General features: G+C 51.8%; 1 pseudogene; it reads right to left on the minus strand.

Annotated features, from left to right (window-relative positions):
- Positions 1–18445: 18445 nt before the first annotated feature.
- LOC119002988 (chloride intracellular channel protein 1-like) lies at positions 18446–20063 on the minus strand (annotated as a pseudogene).
- Positions 20064–25755: the final 5692 nt, after the last annotated feature.

Here is a 25755-nt window from a genome sequence, read left to right on the forward strand (position 1 = left end):
TTTTTGGAGGTTTTTAAAAATTTACATAGAATGAGAATCACCCTTTGGTGGACAGTTCTATGAACTTTGAAAAATGCCTAGTCATGCAGCCCCTACAGGACACACAACTTCCATCACCCCCAAAGATGCCCTCATGCTGCCCATTTGTTGTCAGACACGCCCGTAACACTTGGCAACTGCTGCTCCGTTCTCCCTGGTCCTCCCTTCACCATACTGTCAGAATGGAATTGCGTAGCGTATAGCCTTCTGAGACTGACTTCTTCCACTTAACAGAAGGCGCTTGAGATTCGTCCCTGCAGTTGCATGAATCAGTTCATTACTCTTTATTGCTAAATAGTGTTCCATCGTTTTTATTCACCTGGTGGAAGACATTGGGATGCCTCCAGCTTTGGGAGGTTATGCATAAGGCTGCAATAAACATTCACATACAGGATTTTGTGTGCACATAGGTTTTCATTTCTCTTGTGTAAGCAATTTGGGGATGTGTGGGGCTGCTGCTATGCTCCAAAAGTATCCAGGAGTTTTCACGCAATAAAGCTCATGTAAGCCTCACACCAAACGACAAGTATGGGTAGTGTTGTTACTCGATTTCAAAAATCGGAAAACATTACATAGCTTGCCCAAGACCACAGGTGGGAAGCAACAGTCAGGTGTGAGCCCAAGCAGACCTGCACACCGTGCTCTCTGCGTCCACCGCGTTAACCCTCACAACTACACAGTGGGGTAGATGGCACTACCCCTATTTCACAGGTGAGAGGACCACGCTCGGAGGTGCAGTAACCGCTTGCTAATTGCGTAGTATGTAGTGGAGTTCAAATTCACGCCAAGCTCCGGTTTGCCTCAGTGCACCACATTAGTTCCCTGAACTGCTCTGCTGTCCTTCACTGTGTAAATTACTTCTAGAGACTGCGTCATCCTGAATTGTTCCTTATTTACTTCCAGGTGTGTTGATCTTGTCTCTCACGCGTGTTCATATGTCACATGTCTGTGTCTCCCAGCACTAACTGCACTATAGTAAATAATAAATGCTGAATGATTGACAAACAGTGCGATTAACATGTTCCTCCTCTTCCTGCTGTTGGAGTTCTGAGGGCTTTCCACCCACACATCTCACAGTCTTTTAGAAAACTAATTTCAGGGAAATGAAATGTCTTGCTTCTCTACAATGGAACTTGCACACACACACACACATCTTTTGGCCTCAGACTCTCCATTCTCAATCTGGCTAAGAGAGGAAAAAGTCTACAGTCCACCCTTCACTGCCCATGGGCCCTGCACCACGGTGGGGCCAGCCAGCTTCGTGCAGAGAATTCCCCTCTCCTGGGCCTCCGGCCACTCCACTCTGATGGCTATGCCTGCTGTCGTCTCCCAACCAGTGGTTGAGCCAGCAGCTGGGAAGGCTGCTTCCAGCTTCTGCTCTTTGTGGTTATTCTAACCGCCAGACTTCTGCTGGACAGATGTGCCTTCTTCCCTAGATCGAATCCCATATTTTCCCTCTCTGTGAAGATGTGACCGGGCAAAGCCAGCTCTACCTACAAACATTTAAGTCTGCACCTGTTGATGTACAACACTGTGGAGGAGCCGAAAGACAAGGTTTCTGCCCTCAAGAGTCCCATCTAGTGGAAGAGATGAGACTGGGAGAATTGAAAGGTGCAGCGTCTACTCCAGCAGAAGCCTGAATGTTGAAATGGAGTTCTCTGATGGAGCTACCACACGAGCCCACTGGGACGGTGTGAGCCTTTCCAGGGCACTTTCCTTGGTTTGGACACCCCAAGCAGAGCCCTCCGTGTCTCAGCCCCTGCCTGCCTTTCCATGCATTTCTTTTGCCATTGTTTTCATTCAGTAAACATAGATTAAACAAAACACCAGTCTGAAGAGATACATGCACCCCAATGTTCACTGCAGCTTTATTTACAGTAGATAAGATATGGAAGCAACCAAGGTGCCCGTGCATAGATGGCTGGACATAGAAGATGCTGTACAGAGGTGCAGTGGAATATTACTTGGTCATAAAGAGGAATGAAATCTTACTGTTTGTGACAGCATAAATGGACCCAGAAGGTGCTTTGCTAAGTAAAATAAGTCAGACAGAGAAAGACAAATGCCATGATTCCACACATTTGTGGCATCTAAAAAAAAACTAACAAAACAGAAACAGACTCACAGATACAGAGCATAGACTGAGGGATGGTTGCTGGGGGGAGGGCTTTGCCGGGGGGAGGGGGGAGGAAGGTGAAGGAGTAAGATGTACAACCTGGCAGTTAGAAGACAGTCACAGGGATGTAAAGCACAGCGTGGGGAACACCGTCAGTAATGTGATAGCTGTGCATGGTGCCAGTGGGTACTGGGTTTACCAGGGTAGCACTTCATAAGTTATATAAGTGCCTAGCCACTATGCTAAACACCTGAAAGTAATATGATATTTAGTGTCAATGGTAATTGAAAATGATAAAAACTAAAATTCAAAAGAAAACTCTGACTGAAGACCTGCTCCGTGCCGGGCACGGTGCTGGTCGCTGCAGGGAATCCTACAGAGTGGGCGAGCGGAGTGGGCGTGGGGCAGGGGCGGGAGGTGAGCCCGCAGCCAGCTCACGAGCAACATCATGGCCTCATAAGCCGAGCTATGGAGTTTGGGCTGTTGGGAAGCGAAAAGGAAATCCACGCCCCAGTTCCTCGGTCAAGCTGCAATTTAGTGTGTCCCACACGCACCAAACATCCCCCTCTCCGTGCCTGGGCCCCTGGTGTTCCTGCTACCTGAATCCCAGCTTCGCCCAGGCCTCTCTCTGTCTTCACTGGTTTATTTCCATTGGTTCTGCAAGGCGGTGTCTGCTGGTCACAGGCGCCGAGCTCCGACAGCACCTGCGGTCAACCCCGCTGGTGACACTCATCACCACACTGTGTGGGTGAGCTACAGATCTCGTCTCCGATTACAAACTCAGCTCTGAGTCTAAGTCTGTATCCCCTGCCCCAACAACATATGGGCCTGGGCCAAAACAATGCCTTGGTTTAAAAAAAAATTACTGAACAATTGAATGGTGAATAGCAACATCAGGGAGAGTGGAAACAGGTAGTTGTGGAAAGGGGGAGGGAAGACCCGGTCAGGGAAAACTCTTCACCCCAGCCCCAGCTCTGAGCCGGGCTTTGAACCGGGCACTCACTAGGCAGTCGACAAGAGTTGGCGCTTCTAATGAGCAGAGGTCTTCGATCCCTCTGCAAAATCTTTTCCTAATTCTAGAATTAGATTACCTTTTCCTTTCAGGTTAAGAGTTTTGTTCCATTTCTGGTCTCTGATTTTTTTTTTTAAGATTTTACATATTCATGTGTAGAGAAAGGGGAAGGAGAAAGAGAGGGGGAGAAATATATCAATCAGTTGCCTCTCACGCACCCCCTCACTGGGAACTGGCCTGCAACCCAGGCATGTGCCCTGACTGGGAATCCAACAGGCAACCCTTTCGGTTCGCAGCCCAGCACTCAGTCCACCGAGCCACACCAGCCCGGGCAGGGCCCTGTTTTAAAAGATTCACCGCCCAGGACAGTGGTTCCTGGTCTGGAAGGAGGAGGAGCTTCCCCACAACAGCATTTAATAGAAACACCTGAGGAAATTCTTACCTTTCTGTTTGTCACTTGGGCGGATTTCTTCTGTTCCAACTTCCAATTCACTCCAGGAAAACAAAGCCCAGACCTGTTCACGGTGAGGCCCAGCCGGACTCTTCCCAGATGCTGACCTCCTAAACAGGATGGACAGGTGCCCGGGGCATCTTCACGGAGGTCTCCCCAAGAGTTTAGGATCCTGTTCTTAAGAGTGAGTTGGCGGGAGGCTAGTAGCTCAGCCAAGTTCAGGTGAAAGCAGGAGGGGTAGGAACTCCAGACAGAGCGCTCCTGGGGACAGCGAGTGAGGGGCCCTCGACAGACACCTTCTGGGCTGGGAGGGTAGAGGGGTTTGGCCACCCCACAAAGGCCATGCTGGGAGTGATGTGAAAACAGACCAGAGCAGGTCCCCGGGGAGGCTGGGGTGCGAGTGGACGAGGAGAGATGGAGCAGGGACTAGGTGGGGCCCAGGCCCTGGGGGTGGGCAGAAGGTGAAGGGTCAGCGAAGGGTTGGTGGAGAGTTGCCAGGACCCGGTGATCATTAAAGCCACAAAGGCTCAGGGAGACTTCAGGCTTCCGGAGGGCATTTTACCAGCCACCGCCCTGGGAATACAGTAGATGTCAGTGCTCAGTATTTCTAGAAGGATAAATGAACTTCCTTTATGAGCAGTGCCCGACCTTTCAGATAGCCAGACAAGGAAACATTTAATGAATCTCTGATAAAAGGGACTTCGTATCGGTCAGCTATCACTGTGTGACAAACTATCCCAAAACTCAGTGACTTAAAACCACAGGCATTTATGATCGTATCTCACCTGTCTTTGGGCTGATAGTAGACTGGCCAAGGCTGGGGTCAGATGGAAGTCAGGGGTCTGCTGGCCTCACTGGGGTCATGTCTGCCTCTGGGGGTTGGTTTAGGTGTTCTTTTTTAGGCTGGGCAGGAGGGGCACCAGTGCCAGGGTAACTCTGTTCCACGTCTTTCCCCCTCTTCCTGGGACCAGCAAGCTAGCCCCAAAGTATTCCGGCAACGGCAGAGGGCCTGGGGAATAAGCCCAACCACTTTGGGATACTCTGCCTGTGGCACATCTGCTAGTAGCCATTGTTCAGGGACAGGGAATGACAAGTGGCCCTCAGTGGGGGAGCACTGCCAAGTCCGTGGACTAGTCGCAGGGAGGCGTGAGGAGCAGGGCCAGGAATGCAGTCTGCCACAGCCCCTTCCAAACGCTGCCTTCCGTGGGCCCGAGAAACGGCACGCCTGCTTCGTGCTTTCTGTCCACGCCACAGCTCTGGAAGGTTTGTCACTTTGAGTGAACTGTCACTGTGGGGGAACTTTTGGGGTGTCACTTCCTCCATTTTCTCTCTTATAACATGTCCCATGTAGTTTCATAGCCAGTTCTTTGCGTGTCGGTCTCTGTGTGGCTGAGTGGTCCTGTCTTGTTCATCGAGCGCCCAGAGCGGACGTCCGTAACCAACCTGAATGCAGAATGAACGATGGCGAAGTCCTGCCCGTTGCCACTTCCCTGTTCTCTGACTTCCCCCTTTGACCCCTTTGACATGTTCCTTTGGTCCCTTACCTCCTCTGGATGTTGTCTACCCTCTCTTCGGCTCACAAATCATTAGAGCGTCCCACGGCTGACTTTTTACTGATCTTTCAGAGTTGTTAAAGCAGTCACCTCGAAAACGTTATCTACTCCTGTCCCACTGAATTCTGAAGGAAGTGTCAGGAATCCCTACAGTGACGCTGTCCTGTTCCCCTGAAACCCCTGAGAGTGGCAAATCTTGGCCCCAGCAGGTTGGATGGAATTTTTGGACGCTAGCAGTCAGCAGCTTTGGATTCAAAGCTGGTGACTGAAGTGGGTGATGAAGCCGGGTCCTTCTCGGGACAAAAACAAGACGAGGTCAGGGAAAAGTGAGCCTGGGATTCTTCCGCGCTTTCAATAGCCCAAAGGAGCCTCTGATGGAAACAGAGAGTCTCACCTGACCGTGGTGACCCCTCCCCAGGCAGCAATGGGACCAGGGAGTGCTGCTCTCGTTCACCTTTGCTGCGGTTCCTGTTCTTTTAAATCCTTTGAGAGTCCAGTGAACGCTCTGTGAAAATGCTCGTGAGGCCGTATTTTGCATATAACGTCAGGGGGTCCCTGGACCCGTCCAAAGACTCCAGGTAAGAAGGGCTATTTGGAATGAGCACACCAACTACTAGAATGAAAGCACGCGAGAGCAGCGGTGTGGGGCCCTTGGGTTCCCAGTTTCCGTCACGCACCCCTCCATGAGCCCAGCCCAGACCTTGGTCTCAACAGTCTCCAAACGCAGTGTGTGAACGATGTGTACCATATTCTCCACTCTGAGGCCACTCCACCTTTGCGGGCGACATCGCTGCGGCCAGCTGGCCCCTCAGCCCCCCTTCCCCCACCGCAGCTGGCCAGCCCCAGACGAGTGTGGTGAGGTTCTCAGAGTGGCTGCGTTTCATCCTCCACAGGGTTTTTGCTTGGGAAGGCAGGAGAAAGCCATGCTGCTCCATCTAGACTTGGGGCGGGGGGAGCAGAGGACAGGCCAGGAATGATTTTACTTCGGGTGCAGAAGGGCTGGGCCAGACCAAATCCCGGCCGTTCTCCGACCCGGCTCTCCTTAGGGCCCCTCCCTGCAGATACCGGTCAGAGTTCTCCAAGCAGCCCCCAAGGGCACAGGAGTGGGAAGCCACGGCTATGAGGCCTGGCGGCCACAAGAGGGACCCATTTGTCCTGAAAGGACTAGACGTCTGGCTGAGATCGTGACTCTCGCCTTCATCCAACACCCACGTAGGCTCCCGCTCCGGCTGGGTGCTGACCACGAAGTCAGGGCTATGCCTCTGCCCTGGGACCCTGGCTCATGTGGCCACCAGCTGAGGCAGGCTCTCCCCCAGCACCCGCTTCTACCCAGGCAGGTGCGATGGGCGGAGGGCACAGGACGCCCCTCTAGGCTGCTGCCCACTCCGAACGCCTCTGAGCTCTCAGGTCTTTGGTAAGGTGTGCTTCACCCACTCTCAACTTCCTCTTTTCTTTAGGGCAAAAGCAACCCCGGTGCAAAGGAGAACGTGAGAAAATTCAGACAGGCAAAGGACACCTGTAACCAGGCCATCTCAAAGACGACCTTGCCACCCACCACCATAAGGACCCATCCTGCTCAGCACCCTCACAGACTGAGCCTCTCAGGCGGCTTTTAGGGAGAGTGGGCGTGTATTTGTGTCTGTGGGGTGTCTCGGCAGTTTGTGTAGAGCTGGGAGATACCTCCTGCGTTCTGGGTCACAGGAGCACGCAAGGTGACTACTGTCTGGGAGGGAAGGGGAGCCAACCCACAAGCAGCTGTGTGGTGCCAGCTCAGCGCTCACAGGGGCGACTCCTCCATCCAGTGCGCACGTGCTAAGGCCAGAATCATTCCCGTTTTAATGCTCGAGAAACGGAACCTCGGAGAGACTGTGTTGCTGCAGAAGCTGACGCAGTTCCAAAGCCCCAGGGCCTCTCAGGGGTCTGCGCTCAGGCTTGGACAACGCAGCCCCACCCCAACACCCCAGCTCCCACTCCCGCCTGCGCCCACAGCATCAGAGCACACCCCGAAGTCGGCAGGACAGCCCCCGGGAGAGGGCCCCTGCGAAAACCTGTCCTCCGGAGGCCTCAGTGCGGGAGAGTGTGCACTGGGGAAAGGTCCCCCGCGGACACTGCGGCGTGGCGCCTGCGGCCGCTCAGCAGGCCCGCACTGTGTGCAGTGGAAACTGCTCTGGGTTCTTGCGGGGTCTCCCTCGGCGGCTCTGTGCAATGAGTCCACAGAGGCGCTGACCCTCTTCTCTGGAAAGGGGCCCCGGCCGCCTTCCCTTGGGGGACAGACAGCTCTGAGAACAGGCACCCCCAGCCCACCCGCTCTGTTCCCAACCTCCCTTTCTCAGGACACCTCTTCCCAGACTCAGCCTTGAGGCCCAGGGAGAGGCCTCCCCTGGTTGCCAGGGCAACGGTTCCATTGTTCCCAGTGCGGGAGTTTAGCAACCAGGCCCCCTCAGTTCCTGGACCCTCTCTCCCCACCATTCTTGAGGCAGTGGAGCCCGCGGGGCCCCATTCTATACTCCGAAGGGCCTCTTTGTCAGGTCAGAGGAGGGGGAGACAGGCTGAGCGGTCACCATGCCAACATCGAATTGCCCACGTCCTCGGGGGAAAGGAGAGGAGGGGCCGGGGCAGTCAGACATTCAGAGTCTAGTGAGCAAGTTGTTCTACCTTTTGGCTCACCTGTCAGGGGCTCCTGCTGTTGCCACCGCCACAAGCCCCAGAGCCCACTGTGGGAAAGGATTTCACTAGCTCTCGGTTTTTACACACAGTTTGCTCCATTTTTGCTTGGTTAAGCAAAGCTTGGGACTTAGGTTTTCTCTTACCCACCCAGAATTCTCAGCCAGCAGGCTGAGGCCTGGCTGAGGGAGAGGAGCCTGGCTTTGTCCCCCCCACCCAGCCTGGGCGGGGGGGCCACAGGCCCTCCGTCTGTCCACTCATCCACTCCCTCTGTCTTGGTCATTCAACAACATCCACTGAGGCGGACGCAAGACCTTCCCGCAAGTTACGCATTGCTAAAATCATCTTAGAGGAGCAAAAGACAAATGGCCCAAGGTGCTCAAAGTGTTGTCAGAGGCAGGATTCACTCTCAGGCCCGCCTGGCTCCAACATCACTGCTTTCAAATCGAGAAGAGATTATGTTCTCCTCACCACTGGCAATCTCTTCACTACCCCATGCATAACAAATAGATTGCTTGTGGACGGAAAATAAAGCCATTACAGGGAGTTTAAGGGCAGAACGTCTTGAACATACTAGGTCTCTTTTTTTATATTTTATTTATTTATTTGTAGAGAGAGGTGAAGGGAAGGAGAAAGAGGGAGAGAAATATCGTATAGTTGCCTCTCGCTCGCCCCCTACTGGGGGCCTGGCCCTGCAACCCAGGCACAGGTCCTGCCTGGTTGGGAATCCAACTGGTGACCCTTTGGTTTGCAGCCTGTGCTCAATCCACTGAGTCACACCAGCCAGGTTTATAGCAGGTCTTAATGAGGTGGATGGATGGATGGATGGATGGACGGACGGACAGACATAATCAAGGTGACTTCTTAGGGTATTAAGGCCAATACCATAAAAGACAGCCACACACTCATTTATTTATTCATTTGCGCATTCATTCAGTAAATAATTACTGAGGACTCCTGTTGCCAGGCACTGTGCTGGGCACTGGAGACGTGATGAAGACAAGACAGCGATCTGGCTCCATGTCTGGGGAGAGAAGCAGGCAAGGAACCCTCCCATCACAATACAAGGTGGTGAGAGCTGGCCGGTCAAGGCCAGCTGACCCCAGTGGCACTTCTCATCTCCTCAGCCGCTGACACACAGACCCTCTCAGCTGAAATGGGTCCTAGTTCAGTTTTTACTGGCTTCACTCATTCATCACCATCACCATTTTTGCTATCTCCATATACCACTTTCTGTTATTTCTTTAAACCAAATCACTTATTAAGCTCTTAAACAATTTACATAACTTGGAAAATTTATGTCACTACCAGACTTGGAAGGTCAACATCATGGGTAAAATGAATTCATTGTGATCAAAACAATGTTATTAAATTCAAGGGAGCGAATGTTGCTGGGATGGGCCCTCATTCTAAGTAAGACCCAGTCTCTTACTTAAAGGGACATTCAGTACAGTGTTCAAAGCATGAGCACCAAATGGTTCCCGTGGAGCCCTCGGACTTAAAAGCCTTGAAAGAGAATTAAAAGGGGAGGAACTGTTCTTTGCAGGCGATTGAAAGTTATTTAGGGCCTGACATGCCCTAAAAGTGATTCAGGTGAACTATGGATGTCAGCTGTGCTGGTCGGACAGTCTACCCCCCGTCTGACGAACACCGATGATCCCTGCCCCAGCCTGCACAGGTTACTAAGTCCCCATGTCCGTGCGGAAGGGCTGCGTGGTCTGCAGGAAAGCCAAGGCGCGTCAGGATGACCTCTTCCAGTCCTCCAGGGCAATGTGTTCCACCATTTCCGCCCCCTCTGCCACCTCCATCCAGATCGGCAATGTTTGGTCTCTTGCCTCCAGTGCCTCAGCACAGGCAGCTGGTCTCCCCCTTGAGAGGGGCACCCCAAGGGCAGAAATCTCCCCCTTCCTCTGTGCAATGCTCAGCAGGGCCTCAGCCACTGCGAAAACTCACTGGCCTGTTCCTGGGTGCCGCAGGTGATTGGCTTCTGACATTTTCCTTTCCAAGCAGGTTATGGGAGAAAAACAAAAAAACAAATGGGCTAGCATTATGCACACAGGAAGTAGGATCTGGCTCTCCAAATTCTTCTTCCTCTCTGGCGTACACATGCACGCACACCCCTGTTGCCCATGCTGAGAGTCTGTCATTAGAGCTTCGTTCCTTTGCATTGAAGATAATTCCAGTTCAAATAAAAAGAAAACAATTTAAGACGGCAGTTTGCTTATCATGCATTCTGATTCCATTTATATGAAACGTACGGAATAGGCAAGTATATAGAGACGGAAAGTGGATTAGGGTGTTATGGGGCCAGTGGTGGTGGGGACTTGGGGGTGATAGCGAAAGTAATGGGGGTTTTGGAAGCGATGAAAATGTTCTATAGCTGTTTGTAGCGATAGTTGCACAACTATGTGAATATACTAAAAATCATGGAAATGGACGATTTAAATGAGTGAATCGTGGGGTGTATGAATTATATCTCGATGAAGGAGAGAGAGACAGAGAGAGCTGTCACATGCAATAAAGTTGTTTGTTAAGATATGGTTTTGGCAGAATGAATGGCAGATACCATAGCACAGTTGGGTTGTTATGAAGAATATAGGGATTACGAAGTAGGCTGGCTGATTCTAACCATTCAGACGAGTTTGAAGAAATGGAATAACAAGTGCAAAACTTTAAATTTATGGCTCAGGATACAGTCAGAGAACCAAGGACTTCCTATAACTGCCCTAACAGAGCATCTTATGATCTCCCTAAAACAATAGCTTATTCTTAGAGCTGGTAAGTTGGTGTGGCCAAAAATCAGGTACTGACTCTTAGCCTGTAGGTTGCCGATTGACAAAATTTATTAAATTCACCGCCTCACCAGATTTAAGTTAGGGCCATAATGAGGAAAGACCAGAATCTCCAAAATTAGAATGGTAATAATTAGGAGAACCCAGTTAAATCTGAAGACCCTGAACCTCAGCACTCCAGTAGCCTTCTCGCACCAGTAGAAATGCCCCTTCTGTGCCGCCAAGGGAGGCTGGGCCAGCCTTACCTGAAGGCTCCGTTGCTCTTTCCCCCTCCATGCTCACCCATCTCCCAGATCCAATCTCGCTATGCCCAGCTTGCCAATTATAACGCTGGCCTAAAAATGCTTCGATGTCCAAATTTCCAAGTTTATATGTCAGTGAACCTGGGGAATATTCGCAGGAACCAGCCTCCGCCATGCCTGGAGACAGAGAGAGAATGTAGTTCTGAATCTGGCTGGATGTTTTGGTGGGGCTGTGGTTACCAGAGACTCCGAAGCTGGTGTGCCAGCTCAATAATCTGATGGAAGTTCTGTTGTTATTGCAGTTGTAAACTGAAGACCCAACTCAGCCATAGCCAAATGAAACTGAGATGCTAAAAAAAACACACACAAATAAGGTAGGAGAAATGCATGGACTTAGGGAGCGAGGTGCATGGAAGTGGATTTATTACCTGTAAATGGCGTATCCCCTGAGAGGGACCAAAGGACTCCCCTGTCACCCAGATGCAGAGAAACACGTTGATGAGGACAGAGCACCCACGGCCTTCGTAAAGGCTACAGTTACAGTCCTCTATCTGCTGGGGATGACGGTGGAAGATGCTGCCATTGAACTGTGTCCCTGGGTTTGAAGGGAGACGATGAGATCCTAGCATTGACTATGCAGTGACACTTAGTGACCAGAAGCAAAGAGGGCAGAAGAGTCAGAGCGATCGTCCGAAAAAACGAACACGCAGGGATCTTTGGCAATGGCTAATTGATTATGAACACCAAGGACTGAAATATATGGAGTGTTGCATTAAGGTCGCACCTGGTCAGTAGAATTGGGGGGGGTGCGGACTAGAGGAGATCTGACTAATGAAGTCTCGGGACAGCAGAGACTCAGGATACCAGAGGGTGAGAGGTGTCCCCTGGATTTCCAGAGCCAAGTCAGGTGACTAGAAGGGAAGGCGTACCCCGTGCCATAGACACTGCGCCTGTGTACGCTAGATCTTCCTCCTCATTTTCCCCCAAGGGAATTCAGTGGAGTGAGTGTTCACTGGGAAAAGAGAAAAACAAGACTTTTAGGGGCTTAGTTCTGGTTCTGAAACAATGCTCTCTTCTGGTCATGGGGTGAGTGGGAGTTAACGGGAGTCAGGAAACAAACAGAGTCTGGCCCAAACCATCTGACAGCGAGTCAAATAGAGTTATACCCACCTCATCATTATTTCTCTAGGTCCTGGATGTATTCTTGGAATACACCCAGCAACGTGCCTGACCTGGGGATTAAGGACTGTCGTGAAAGGAAGGATCAAATGAAAGCTCCTGGTGAGTTTTCCGAACAAAACAGTAAATCAAAACCACAGCCACACTTCTGGGAGAATCCCAGGGAGCAGTGCTATCACAGAAGGCCCGGAAACTGCAGGTGTGGTGGCACAGTGGTGTGCTGGGATCAACCCAGACAGGCTCTGGAGAACTGGTATTATTTATTCATGGGAATTGCTGTGAGATTGGTCACATTACCTCGAAACTTCCTCTTCAATGACGTCACTTTGGTACCTTGAAATCAGCCACGGTTGGGACTATTTAAACCATGAAAATTGGCAAACACTACAAATTAGGATTTTTTTTTTCCCTTTGAGGAGCCAGTTTACCAGCAAACCACTGTTCATCCCTGTTACGTCCCCATTTAACTTCCCTGTTTGGCTTGGGCAGATGTATCTTGGATTTGGAGGATGGTGGCGGATAATGTGAGAGCAATCAGACTGTGACTTCAGTTGCTCGGCTGGTCTAGACCTGTCGTATTTACTATGCTGTATAGACAGCACCTCTGATGCCTATGGTGGATGGATAGATTAATGGGTTCTTGCATGCTATTCACACTAGCTAATATACAGAAACAGCCTAAATGTCTGTCTACGGATAAACAAATAAAGAAAATATGGTATACACACACAATGGGGAACCCCCCCCAAAAAAACCAGAGTTATCTTCTGGAAGGTGGGCCCTTTATACAGGCTTCTCCTGCTAGGTGAGTGTTCTAGGATCCTGTCTCTCATCCTGTACCAACTGGTGTTGTTGTGAGAGGCTGTGTTCCATTTCAATGAATCTTTTTTGAGGACTCTTTCAACATGTTCGCCCATTTCATGATGGGTGATTTATAGCACACCTGCCCCATTGTGCTGAGTGTTCAGCAGTTTTTGACCAAAAACAGCATGACCCCCACACCCTACCCTCTCTTACTCTCCCCTCCAGCTCACCCTGAGCTACTTTTTATATTTCCCCAAAGAAAAAAATTCCTCAAAGGGAAACATTTCACCAATGTGGAAGAGGTGAAGAAAAAAAGGCAGAAGCACTAAAAAACATCAAAACCAATGAGTTCAAAACCTGTTTTGAGCAGTGGGAAAAAAACATGGCATCAAATGGAGAGTACTTTGAAGGTGACTGGAGTTTAAACATATAAGAATAAATATACAATTTTTTAATAAATACATTCCGGTTTTTTTTTTGGGGGGGGTCCCCCCTCATAGCCATAAAAAAAGAAAGCAATCCTGCCATTAATGATGACGTGAAAGACCCTGCAGGGCATGGTGCTGAGTGAAATAAGCCAGACACAGAAAGACAACTACCACATGATGTCACTTGTATGCGGACTCTAAAATAGTCAAACTCATAGAATGAGTTTGTCCAGCTGGTGGGGGGCGGGGCTTAAATGAGGAGACGTTGGTGAAAGAACACAGTTTCAGTCCTGCAAAGCGATTAAGTCTGATCACTTTAGTGATCTAAAGTACAGCATGGTGCTACAGTCGGTAACACCGCACTGTACACTTGACATTTACTGAGAGTGTGTAGACACTGTGTTCTCCCCCACGGGGTGGGGGGAGGGAGGGAAGGAGAGGAAGGAAGGGGAATTACAACTCCGTGGGGTGATGGGTACACGATTACCCTGACTGCAGTAACCATTCCACAATGTGTACATGTATCAGCGCATCACATTGCGTACCTGAAAGAAACACAACTCTTCTTTGTCACTTGTACCTTAATAAGCTGAAGAAATTATTGACAAGGTGAAGGTAATTGCTTCTGGTCTTATATTGACAGATTAATAGACTGTCCAATGGAAAGGAATTGACCCATAACCTGTATTATTTATTATGTATTATTATTGAATGTAATGCACAACCTCATTCTCTTTGATGGACTGTAAATACATTTGAATACTAAAGTTCTTTGCAATTAATACAGATATTAGTAAAATATATATGCTACTGTACTAATCGGGAGTTCTGTCAGCTATAAAAGGAAAACAGTAACCCCTCTATACATGTCCAGTTCACAAAATGATATGATAATCAAATGAAATTGTATATGTCAAACAGTACTGTAACCCTGGCTGGCACAGCTCAATGAATTGAGAGCTGGAGTACAAAGCAGAGGGTCACTGGTTTGATTCCCAGTCAGGGTACGTGCCTGGGTTGCAGACCAGGTGTCCGGGTGTGGGGAGCACGAGAGGAAACCACACATTGATGTTTCTCTCTCTTTCTCCCTCCCTTCCCCTCTGTCTAAAAATAAATAAATAACAATCTTTGAAAAAAACAGCACTGTAAACTTTAGTGTCCTGCCTGGCTAAACTTAGTGTCACTTCCTCAGAGGAGGTCCTCTAAAGTTCCACACCGTATCAGCGTCCTAACTGTGCCGTCATAGAAAGCTGGAGTTATTTTGCCCAGGATTTATCTTAGTTTCTACCTACATGTTTATATTTGTGGCTATGTCATTAATATATTTCTCCCCCACTAGACTGAAAACCGTGAGAGCTGGAGGTCTGTCAATTTTATTCACCCCTGACTGGGGGAGCCCCTCATGGAGGAAATGGCACGCAGAAGAAACTCAATAAACATTTCTTTAAATGAGGGAATGAACTGAGTCCTACTTCTTGGCCCGTTGCCGTGAGGCCGTTATCTGGACGAAAAAATCCTTACCCACATAGAATTCATGTCGTAAGTCTCATCCAACCAAGACTTGGTGATGGCTTTGAGCTTATGTTAACCTCAGGTTACAGTTTCAATTTTGTGTCATTTATGTGATGATTGTATTGGTCAGGGTCCCAGCAGGAAGTGGGAGACACTCTCAGATGGGGTAACAGAAAGTTTAATAAAGGGGCTGGATAATCATTTGGGCAGGGATACGGGAAGCCAGCAAGGACCGGAGCTTGCCCCAAAAGGCCCAGGCACTATCACAAGTCCTGCTGGGGCAAAGGGACGGGGAGACACCAGGGCCTAGAGACAGGTGCTGCAGCCCATCACAGCCTGACCAGGCCTGTGGTCTTCAGAAGAGGGATGCAGCCCATCACAGCCTGACCAGGCCTGTGGTCTTCAGAAGAGGGATGCAGCCCGCACCCGGTGACTCAGCTGGGAGGAAGCCACAGAATAAATGTCCCAACTTTATTCTCCTTCCACCGTCCAATCTCCTGCTGGTTGACTCTTGTTGGCTGAACCTCATAGGAGCCAAGGGGGCCTGAGAGCCCACTGCTACATAAAGATAGGTCTCGGGCATAATCGCAAATGGCTGGAGAGGGGAACGAGAGGAGAGAATAGCGATATCCAGCCTCAGTCTGAGCCACGTAAACTTCACTGAGAACCTCTTTGCTCTTTCTATTTTTTACTTATGCTGGGCCTGTTCTCCACAATATCCATTGCAGACGGATATTGTCCCCTCCCTCTTTCCCTCAAATTTTAGTTTTAAGTCATGTTCACCAGGTAGGAAACTTTCCTGCAAACACCATTGTCACGACCCCCTTCAGATGTACTCTGTCCTTGGTAGAAGTCCGCTTCTATAATGTAAGTCTTAGTTCCGAAGACCCAGTTCTGACCTTTAACACTAGGGGACCATTACCCAGGGCTTCCTCTCTCTGTCAGACTTACCACATGCAAGAATAAGAGAGATGCAAACGCCTCCTGACCTCCCACCTCACCCTGTAATTTCTGCAGCTTCCCAGGGCTCCCAAGTTGTGAGGTTCCGTGGGGACGCAGCTATCCTCCATTCCCAGGTCGTGTCTCTGGGGCCCAAGGTACGCAAGCCGAGTGGACACTTCCACCTCAGGGACGTGGGCCCACACAGTTCTGGCTCTGGAGAGCAGGTCCCCTGGATACCCTCATGCACCCCCTTCCAACTATGGAATTCTGGGCTTCAAAGGCTCTGTCTCATCTCTCTCTCTCTCTCTCTCTCAACTTCTGGCTCCACATTGCCACACCTGGGCCACCTGATCTTTCTCTCCCCTGACTTGTGCTCAGTGTATTTCCCCTCAGACCAAAGACTTGGACATGAAGCCTACTAGCTACAGAAAATTCTGACCCCTATGGCCACAGGCTGAATGTGCCCTCCCTACCTGAGTTTCAGCATCTTCTTTTATAAAGATCGGACAAACGTCTAAGCCCTCCTCTGCCCCTGAGGAACCCACGCCACCTCTCCCTCCGTGTCTGGAACCTGCTCTCCTCCATGTTCCTCAGTGCCGGCTGTTCTCCTCTTCCTTGGCTTTGAGAGAAGCACCCTTCTCCTCCACGCGCTTCTCCACGGGGCCAGTGGAGGAGAAGGATGTGGTGGGGAGTGGGATCTCCTTGCTCCCCAGCCCAACCGAGGCCGGGAGTTTGGTGTGTCTGGGAGGGGCGGCGTGGGGAGGTGGTCCCTGTCAGCAGCTGTCCTCCTAGCAGACTAGTGGGTGGGTGGGTCTCCAAAGCAGGAAGCCTCTCTGCCCAGGTAGAGGTTTGGGGGTTCAGTAGGAATGCGGGGGGTCCAGGTAAGGGTGGCAGCCCCGCTCTTCTGAACCTGGGCCTCTCCAGGGCCCCTCCCAACACCCTACAGTCCTGCCAGCTGGGTTTCCCAGTCTTTCACTGGGATGACCTTCTTCTCCCCTCTAAATCATTTAAACATCGAAAAGAAAAAGGCAAACCCCGAACTCCACACACAATAAAGAGCAGTGACAGGATGGAAAATAACGAGGGATAAAAGCTCTCCGTCCCAGCTGCAGACAGAAACCCGCTCTGACGTCCTTGGGCGCCCGGAGGGGTTAACCCTCCGCAGCCCGCGGGAAGCCGCCTCCCTCCCTCCCCCTTGCCGCGGAGGGGGGTGCCCGTCCCCGTCCGTCCGTCGAGCTCTGGGTGGATGGCTGCAGGAGCTCATCTCCAGCGCCCCACCCTCCCCGACCACCAGACCTTTTGTCTCAGCCCCTCTTCAGTCAAGGAAATCTCCCCGGTGAAACTTAACCACGAGCCAGGTTCTTTGGGGACACGACATGGATGCCTTGTGCGTGCTTCTCATCGTCCCTTGCCTTCTTTCTTACAGACTGCCTCCGCGGGCAGAGGCAGTCACGGCACCTGGCGCATCCCATCTCTGGGCCATTAATGACAGCTTCGGCTGTCGTGTAGGCAGGCAGCGGCGGACAAAGGACCCCAGATGATTGAAGCCACACCCCTCACCTCCTCCGAGAGCCCGAAGCAGGCTCCTCCGGGGAGCAGAGCGCAAGGATTACTTTCAGGGCCCCCATTTTCTAAAGCAAGTGCTAAGTCCACAGTGCGGTTTTATCAAGAGCAGCATTTTCACCACTCCGTTCAAATGACATTTTTCTGCATTTTCAAACACTAGGGACTTGGGGTTGAGGTTCCCGAACCCCAGGACAACACTGTGAGAAAACGGGACCTGCAGTGAAGCAGCAGGTCAGAGCTCTCTAGTAAAAGCTGGTTTGAAGGCGTTCAAACCCGTTCGCCCCCATTCCAGAGGCACGCCCCCCCACACCCCCACCGTGAGTCTCATGCCCCAGCAGGGAGCGAGTTGCTCCCTGAACTGCGGAGAACTCCCGGGTGACCTCAGATGGAGCCCCACATGGGATGGGGACAAGGACATCCTCCCCAGACTGTGAACAGAAACACTTGGGCAAGAACCTTCCTCAGGCCTGACTGAGGCTGAAGTTGTTAGCATTTTAAGACATTGTCTGGACAAGCAAGTCCCTCTGGAGGGGAAGTGTCTAATAGATGGAAAGGGGGATTTGGAGAAGGAGGGAAATATGTGTTCAGCACCGGGACTTTATTTGAGAGGCTCTGCCAGAGTGTAAAGCGCACACACACACACACACTCATTTATTCTTTCAAAATCTATGGACTGCACCGTAGTCATGTGCCCTGGAGATGCGTCGGTGGTGAGGCAGGCCGCAACCCTTGTCCTCGGGGGTGTTAGTCTGGTGAGGACACTACACACGAAGGATTTAGCTTCCAGCCCTGACGTCCGGGCCGGGTCTCCTGCTCCGTCTCTGCATCTGTAAATGATGCTCCTTCCTGTGGTGCGACACACCAAGAAGAAGACAGCTGGACGTGTAATTTGAAATATCATATATATACATATTTGCCTGGTTTTTGATGTGGTTTTTTTCTTCATTCTGTATTTTATTACTGCAATATGTTGTCCCACCCTTCCCACCCACAGATCCCCAGTTCCTTCCACTCGCCCCCCAGGTAGGAGGTAGTTGCACACGGGGCCCCAGAATTCCCCTCCCACTAGACATCTTGGAGTGTGTCCCTTGCGTAGCCAAATGGAAACCACTGGGGGAGCTTATTCGAGGGCCTTGGCCACGGGCTCACAGGCCATCATCTGGACATGTGGAGGCATCACACAAGTACCCATGCACCCCCAGCACACCTCAGGGATGGAGAACTCACAGCACTCTTACACGTCACCTGTCCTACGTGGAGCTTTGGCAACAGGCTGCAGTCAGCCAGATTGAACTCACTGCCTTCCAGAACCTTCCCCTGAGAGATCCCCTCCTCCTTAGCACCCATCTCATCCACTCCTTCTGGGAGAGGGGATGCCCCATAATCACCTAAAACATTCAGGGCTTTCAGGAGCCCCTCTTCTGGATTATTACTGAGTCCTGGGTTTGAATTCTTGATGTACACAGGAAATGTAGTAAATATGTCCAGGCTAGTTGTGTCTGATTCAAGGTTCAGAGCTGCCCGCATGGGGCGCCTGGCCGCGGGTGGTGGTCGTCACATCACTGCCTCCAAGAAGTCTTCAGTCTTGTTGGTGTCTGCATGCACTTCAGTGCCATACGGCAGAAATGGGAGCTGCCCTCCCCCGCACAGCTCCGCACAGTCTCGGTTCACCTCTTGGTGTCAACGGCGGTGACGCCGAAGAGCCAGAGCACCAGGTCTTCGGGAGAAGGGGCAGTTCCCAGTCTTGGCCCATCACTGCCAGCCTTCATGAACAAGTCAGTCTGTGGTGTTCTTCAGCCATGGCTGCCATGGGCCTGTTGTTCAATTTGAATTAAAATGCAGCAGGGAACTGAGAGCAGATACTTGTGCCCCAGTGTCCACAGTAGCATCATTCACAACAGCCAAATGGTGGAAGGAAGCAAGCCAAGTGTCCCTCAACAGGTAACGGGAACAAATATTTATATGCACAATGGAGTACTACTCAGCCACGAAAAGGGACGAAGTTCTGATCGATGCTGCAACATGGAGGAACCTTGGAGACATTATGCTAAATGAAATAAGTCAAACATAAAAGGACAATTTTGTCTGATTCCTCTTTTACGAAGTGCCCAAAATAGGCAGATTCATAGAAACAGAAAGTACAGTGAAGGTTACCAGGAGCTGAAGGGGAAGGAGGGTGGGGAGTTATCACTTAATGGGCACAGAGTTTGTTTGGAATAAAAAAAATCTCGAAATGGGTAGTGCTGATGGTCGCACAGCAATGATAAAATTTATACCATCGTTTTTTAGCATAAAAAACCTCAAATATATATGTGATATTGTGATATATAATAAGACACATATAGTCTATTAAATTTGCTAAGTTTTAGGAGGAATAAAGGTAAAAGGAGCATTTTTTGTTATTCTAAACAAGCCTCTAGCAACTACACCTGAGTTTGTTAATGAGGTGACTTTTAAGAAGCCCCTCAGGATGGAAGCTGGTTGCCAAGGAAACCAGCCTTGTGATTAAAGGATTGGAACTCTCAGCCTCTGACCTGACCTCCTAGGAAAGAAGGATGAACAGGTTGAGTTAATCATCAATGGCCCATGGTTTAATTGTTCATGGCTAAGTAACAAAGCCTCTGTAAAAAAGCCAACAATGTGTGGTGCTGGGAGCTTTGAAATTTCTGGACATCTGGAGGTGCAGGGAAGGTTGGGTGCCTGGACTGGGCGTGGAAGTCCCACATCCCTTCCCACCTACCTTGACCCATGCATCTCATCCATCTGGCCATTCTGAGTTGTACCTCTTTAAACAACTTTATACAACGTGGTTAATAGTCAGCCGCTTCTGAGCAAATGACTAACCCCTATACAAGGTTGACCCAATAGTTCGGGAATCACCTACTTGTTCTTGCTTCGCAGCATTGGGGTGGGGGGAGGTGGGAGTTGCCAACTAGGCATCTTGGCCAAGCGGTGTTCCTCTTTAAACACCTCCGATGGGATAGAAGGCGATAGAGGAAAAGGGGTAGAAATGGGGCCTTTACTAACCAGAGTCAGCAGGAGAGACAAGCTAAGGGCCGAGACCCAGGTGGCCATCAGAATCATCTAGAGGCATCCCCTGAAATAGCTCCAGGAACACAGGCTGAAATTTTAGAAGACTCGATACCTGCAGCAGTCATTGTGGTAGCCTTCAGTTCCCATGCACAACCATCCCTGTCCAGTCTCTAAGGCATCAAAAATGTTACGGCAATCTGCTGGGTTTTGGGCCTGTTTTCCCAGTATTTATGGAAACCAATAATTTTTAGGTAACTTGGGTTCATTTTCTTTGGGAAGACATGTAACAATAAATCAGTGTCCTTCCCTCTGGGACAATTCTTGAAACAGGGGTGGGAGGCTAGCCCCTTAAAAGAGATGCCCACCTAGGAGGGTAGGGTGAGCAAAGAATGCTGCCCAACACTATGCAGCCACAGAGGAAAAGGCGTTGAAGGGAGGTGCCTGGTTTCTCTGAAGCCCCAAGCTGTTTTATGCCCCCACACCTGGGGCCCAGGAGGCTGTAGGCATATCCGCCCTGCCTTGACTGCTCCCCTGGCCCCAGTGCATCAGCCCCAGCCTCTGGGAGGCTGTGGTAGGTTGTATTATTTCTCTAGATATTACCGTCCTTCCCCACTGGACCGACCCTGTGGAAAGATTATACTTCCTGCTCCATAGATGGCCAACTTTACCACATGACTTTCTGCGGCCAATGAAGCATGAATGAGCGTGACTAGGGCACTGTGGAGCAGAGCCCTTACATGACTCTGTTGTCTCTATTTTCCCTCTGCTTTTGAGACCCACCGGTCCCTCAAAGGGACTCCACCTTGACCTTTGGTTTCAGAATGAAGAGCGCATGGGCTGGGGCGACAGGCTCCTGGTGAACTGATCGTTTTAGCTCCTTGAGGAACACGTTGGGAGTCCCTGGTTACTGCAGCATAATGGAGCTCAAGCTGATCCTAGAGTCCCCAGAGCGGATTCCCGCAGCTTCTTCCCTCATTGCAGTGCCCTCCCCGTGACATGATCATTCATTGTCTTCTCCGTGGCTCCCCGAACTCCCCACCATCGGAGCCCATGTCATTTTAACTGAGTTTCTTCAGGGCCTCACACAAGGCATGGAATGCAGTGAAACCTCAAAAACCACGAATGAATAAATAAATGGTCAAAGGATCCTAACGCCCTGCACTGTCCTTTCCTCCCCAAGGAGTGTAGCCCTCTCCTGGAGCTCTTTGCACACCTGTACATAAATCTCGGTCTTCAAAGTGGTATCACCTGACAAGATCAACTCTAATCAAAGAATACGCTGCTGCTAAACTGTATGAAATGACTGTCCCGAGGAACAGGAATTTTGAGAGTGGCCCGGAAGGGAGAGAGCTTTCTGAAGACGTCCTCAAGTTTCTAATGCTAAGGGCCACCAGATTCAATACATCCGGTAGGCTGTAGCACAGAGACCAGGGGAAACTGAACCAGCTGCCCTCACTTCTCTTCCGGGGACGACACAGTGCGTCTGCCAGACAGTGCTGAAAAGCCCGAGCAGGCCAAGCTCTCACACAGTGGCTATCGCTGGAACCTGGAATGCTCAACGCCCAGAAGGCCAGCCCTGTGGCCTCTCGCCTGGTGAGAGGGCCGCATCCAGCATCAACCTCCAGCTGGGGAGAGGCGAAACAGCTCTCCCACGGTCCCTCCCTCAGAGTGAGCCCACCCCCTCTACTGCAGGGTGTTACCAAAGGGAGGTGTTACCTAAGTGTGATTTCTGAATACCTTCTGCTTTTCATAATATTTATTTTCTCACCCTTCCTCCCTCCGTGTGTCCAACACACACCGCCTTATCTTGGACCCTACGTCAGAAGCACTGAATCCTACCTGTGAGAGCCCGGGGCCAGGCCTTGCTGCCCAGTTACCAGGGGCAGCAATTGCGTCTTCTGGGTGATGAGCGGAACCAAACCACAATATTTATCCCCAGGGGCGGACACACGTGCTGGTGACCAGCCCCAGGAAGGGGGAAAGGAGCTGGTGTTTTGACTACTTCTTCGGCAGAGTTCCTGTTTGTTTTTCCACTGCCCTGTTCCAAGAGGGTGCACACGGAAGGGGCCTTGTGGACAGTCTGTCTGTTGCCCCACTACCCTCGCCATTCCCACCTGCTGCCAGCACCCATGTAGACTCTAGAGGTGGAGTGTGGGCCCCCAAAGGAAAGCACCCATTGAAAGTGATGGGCACTTTCAGTGCCCGGGGGGTTGGGGTGGGGCAACCAAGAGCAGGATGGACAGTGTCCGGTATGGACAGGGACTCAGGGGCTGGACCAGGTCCATCCTGACCTGGTGTGGGAGGCCTCGGACATTGCAGGTGGAGGTGGGTATGTGGGGTGGCTTGGTATGTCCACGTGTGGGCATGCACAAGGGGGTAACGCTGGGAGCTAATCCCCTGCCCCCACTGCCCCCACTGCCCCCATCCCCACCCTCAAACGCACGCTGCGGATTTCTGCCAGCACGAAGCAAAGTCACGAGCAGAGCCCGAGCAGCAGAGCGGTCAGGACATCATCAGTGCCGGGAGAGCACGCGCGCGTGGGTGGATGAATGGGGGGAGGTGTGCCCGCATCCGACTGCACCCCGCGCCTCCACCACCCTGCAGCTCTACTCCGCACCCCTGCTTCTCCTTGCTCCAAATCTAGAAAAACAAAACCGGGTGTCCCGGAGAGCCTTTAGAGGAGCTGGGAGGGGGCTTCCTGGCGCTGGGGGGTCCGCGTAGGCCCAGCGCCCACCCCTTCAGCCTGCCACACCACCTCCCCCCCTTCCCTCCCCTCGCTAGCTCCGGCTCTTCAGTCTCCGCGGCCCGCCCCCGCGCGGAGCGCTCAGGGAGGAGGTGGCGGGCGCAGCAGTGCGGGGGCAGCAGTGCCGGGCGGGGCGGGGCGGGAAGGAGGGAGGGGGGAGGAGGCACGCGGGCCGGGGCGGGCGTCGCGCTCCTACGCAGGCAGCGCGAGAGGGGATCCTGGGCTCAGGCCCCGCCCCCTCACGTGTCCGCAGCGCGGGGCCGCGTGCGGTCCGCGTGACCGACAGGCCCCGGCGGACCTCAGCCTCCGAAGCCGCGCGGCTTCCACGCGTGGGTGGGAGACCGCGGCGGCGGGGGCGGGCTGGTCTGGCAAGGCTGCCGGGAAGGCTGCTTCTGCAGGTGCACACCCCTCACCCCATCGCGGCCCCCCGGGCATCGGGAACCCCTGCCCGCTTGTGCCCTGGAGTCAGGGGTCTAGGTTGCCCGGTTCTGTGCCGGCCCGAGTTTGGAACGGGAGCGTGGAACTCCGGCCAGGGAGTGCTCCCTTCCCTAACCCCGTCGGCCCCTGCGTCTCGGAGGTGGCAGCGGGAGGCACAGAAGGGCCTCCTCCCCAGTGAAGAGGTGGTACTGGAAGCTTCACCCAAGCTTGGCTTGGGAGGGAAAGGGGGAGGGTCCCCACAGCACTGCTCAGCCTCCATTACTGCACCAGCCCCCCAGGCTTCCCAGCTTGGTGGGTCTCCTCTGCCACATTGAGTGGCCACCATATTCGGAGTTTGTTTGAGTAAGGGGGCCCGTGGCATTGAGCCTGGGCCCAGCTCCCTGCTCAACACAGAGTAAGAACCTGACGTCTTCGTCCTCCCTGCGTCAGTGACCTCATTGACTCGCGCTCCCCGGCCCCACCCCCTTCCTGGAGTGGCGGAGCATGGGGACAGCATCGGTGAGCAATGGAGGCCGAAGACGGGACAACCACCAAATTCAGTGTCCACAGCAACAGAGGAGGAAACCTATCATCAGTGCCTTCGCATTGTGTCCTTAAGTGACCCATGTCCTTGCAAGGTGACAGGTGCTGAGAGAGTCCACAGCCCTGTTGCTGTCTTGAAACTCGTGTCTCACTGGTTGATGTTTCCAATGGCTGGTGAAGCGAAGTGGACACTGCTGAAGGGAAGCACTAGAGTTGAAGCCCCTAAAGTAAGTAAAGTGTCTTCAGGGAAAGTGACAAATACGGTGTGGCACGGAGCCTGGGGAGCAAGGGGCCAGGGAAGCCAGGTCCATGCTGGAGGAGGGGCAGGGCTGTGAGTTGGCCAGGGGGAGGGCACTGAATGTGACTCAGGCCCACTTTCCTGTCTCCCCGTTGGAAATCATGGGCTTGCTGTGCTCTCTTGAACGTCAGTTATATTCCCTGGAGCACAGGTGGCAAACACAAGGCCTGTGGGCCGAATCCGGCCCTGCACCTTGTTTTATCTGGCCCAGCACCTTGTTTCTACCTGGCAGCAGCTCCAAGCTCTCGCTTAACTATTAAGGAGTGGTTACATTTATAGTCCTAAAATTACATGTGGTCCTTTGAAGGCAACCTAGAGGCTGGTGTGGCCCTCTGGTGAGAATGAGTTTGACACCCTTGCCCTAAAGCAAAGGTAGTTAATTCCCGAAGACAGTGTCATGAAAGGCAAAACCTATGTATGTCCAGATCTCAATGTGTTCATTTCTGGGCTGGCCAAGGAATGGGAAGAGGGAGGGAGCCTGGGAAATGTGTCCCCTTTGACCATGTGTCCCCATGTCAGTTTATCTGGACAACTGCCCTTCTACCGTTGGCTCTTCAGGAGGCCGCTTGGCTCTTAACACTCACTTTGTTAGGTCTGTGTGAGGATGGTCAATATAAGTGAATGCCTATTGAGTGCCAGATACTGGAGAAAACAAAAAAAGTGCCAGGTAAGGTCCTTGACGGGATAGGGTTTATATCTCATGGGGGGACATCCTATATTATTGAAATACATACTTAAGGAAATGTGAGTGGGTATATGAGATTAAGAGCCAATGTGAGTGGGATAGATAAGTGCTTTCATAGAACAGAGAGAGCAATAGAGGCCAAGGAGCCAGAGTAGAATGAGGAGGATTTGAATAAATGGGCAGGAGCTGGGGAAGGCACCTAGGCGCCGAGGGAACTATGTAAACAAAAGCAGAAGGGAAGGTGTGGTTAAGGCCAGCCCACTGGTCGTGAACAAGGCTAGTTTGGCTGGAACAAAAGATTCAGGATCAGGGAAGGTCGATGAATGGATCTACTGAGGCCCGAAGCAGAAGCTTCTGGATTCCCCTGCAGCCCCACATTGCCCAGTACTCTCTGCGGCTGAGCTCTGATCTGAGAAAACCCTCCTTAGAAACACACAGTGGCTGTGCTTTGGGATAGTGGCCCAAACAGTGCTGTGGCACCCCAGGCCCTTTACGATTGATCCCAAACCTACCTGTCCAGCCCAACCTCCGGTCTCCCCTTTCAAACCAGCCATGGTCCACAGTTCCCCGCGACATGCCTTCTGTTTTCCCTTTGGTGCCTTCACTCGCATGTTCTTCCCTTTCCTTGGAGCGTCTTCTCCCTCCCCCTCCCTGCCCACTCATCCTTGAAGACACACACAGCTCAAGTGCCAGCTCATCCTTCAGCCAGATGTAATTTTCATCTGAGTTCCCACAA

Source organism: Sturnira hondurensis, unplaced genomic scaffold (assembly GCF_014824575.4).
Source record: "Sturnira hondurensis isolate 20B ecotype Veracruz unplaced genomic scaffold, ASM1482457v3 Scaffold0018399, whole genome shotgun sequence".
In the NCBI taxonomy this organism is placed as follows: Eukaryota; Metazoa; Chordata; class Mammalia; order Chiroptera; family Phyllostomidae; genus Sturnira; species Sturnira hondurensis.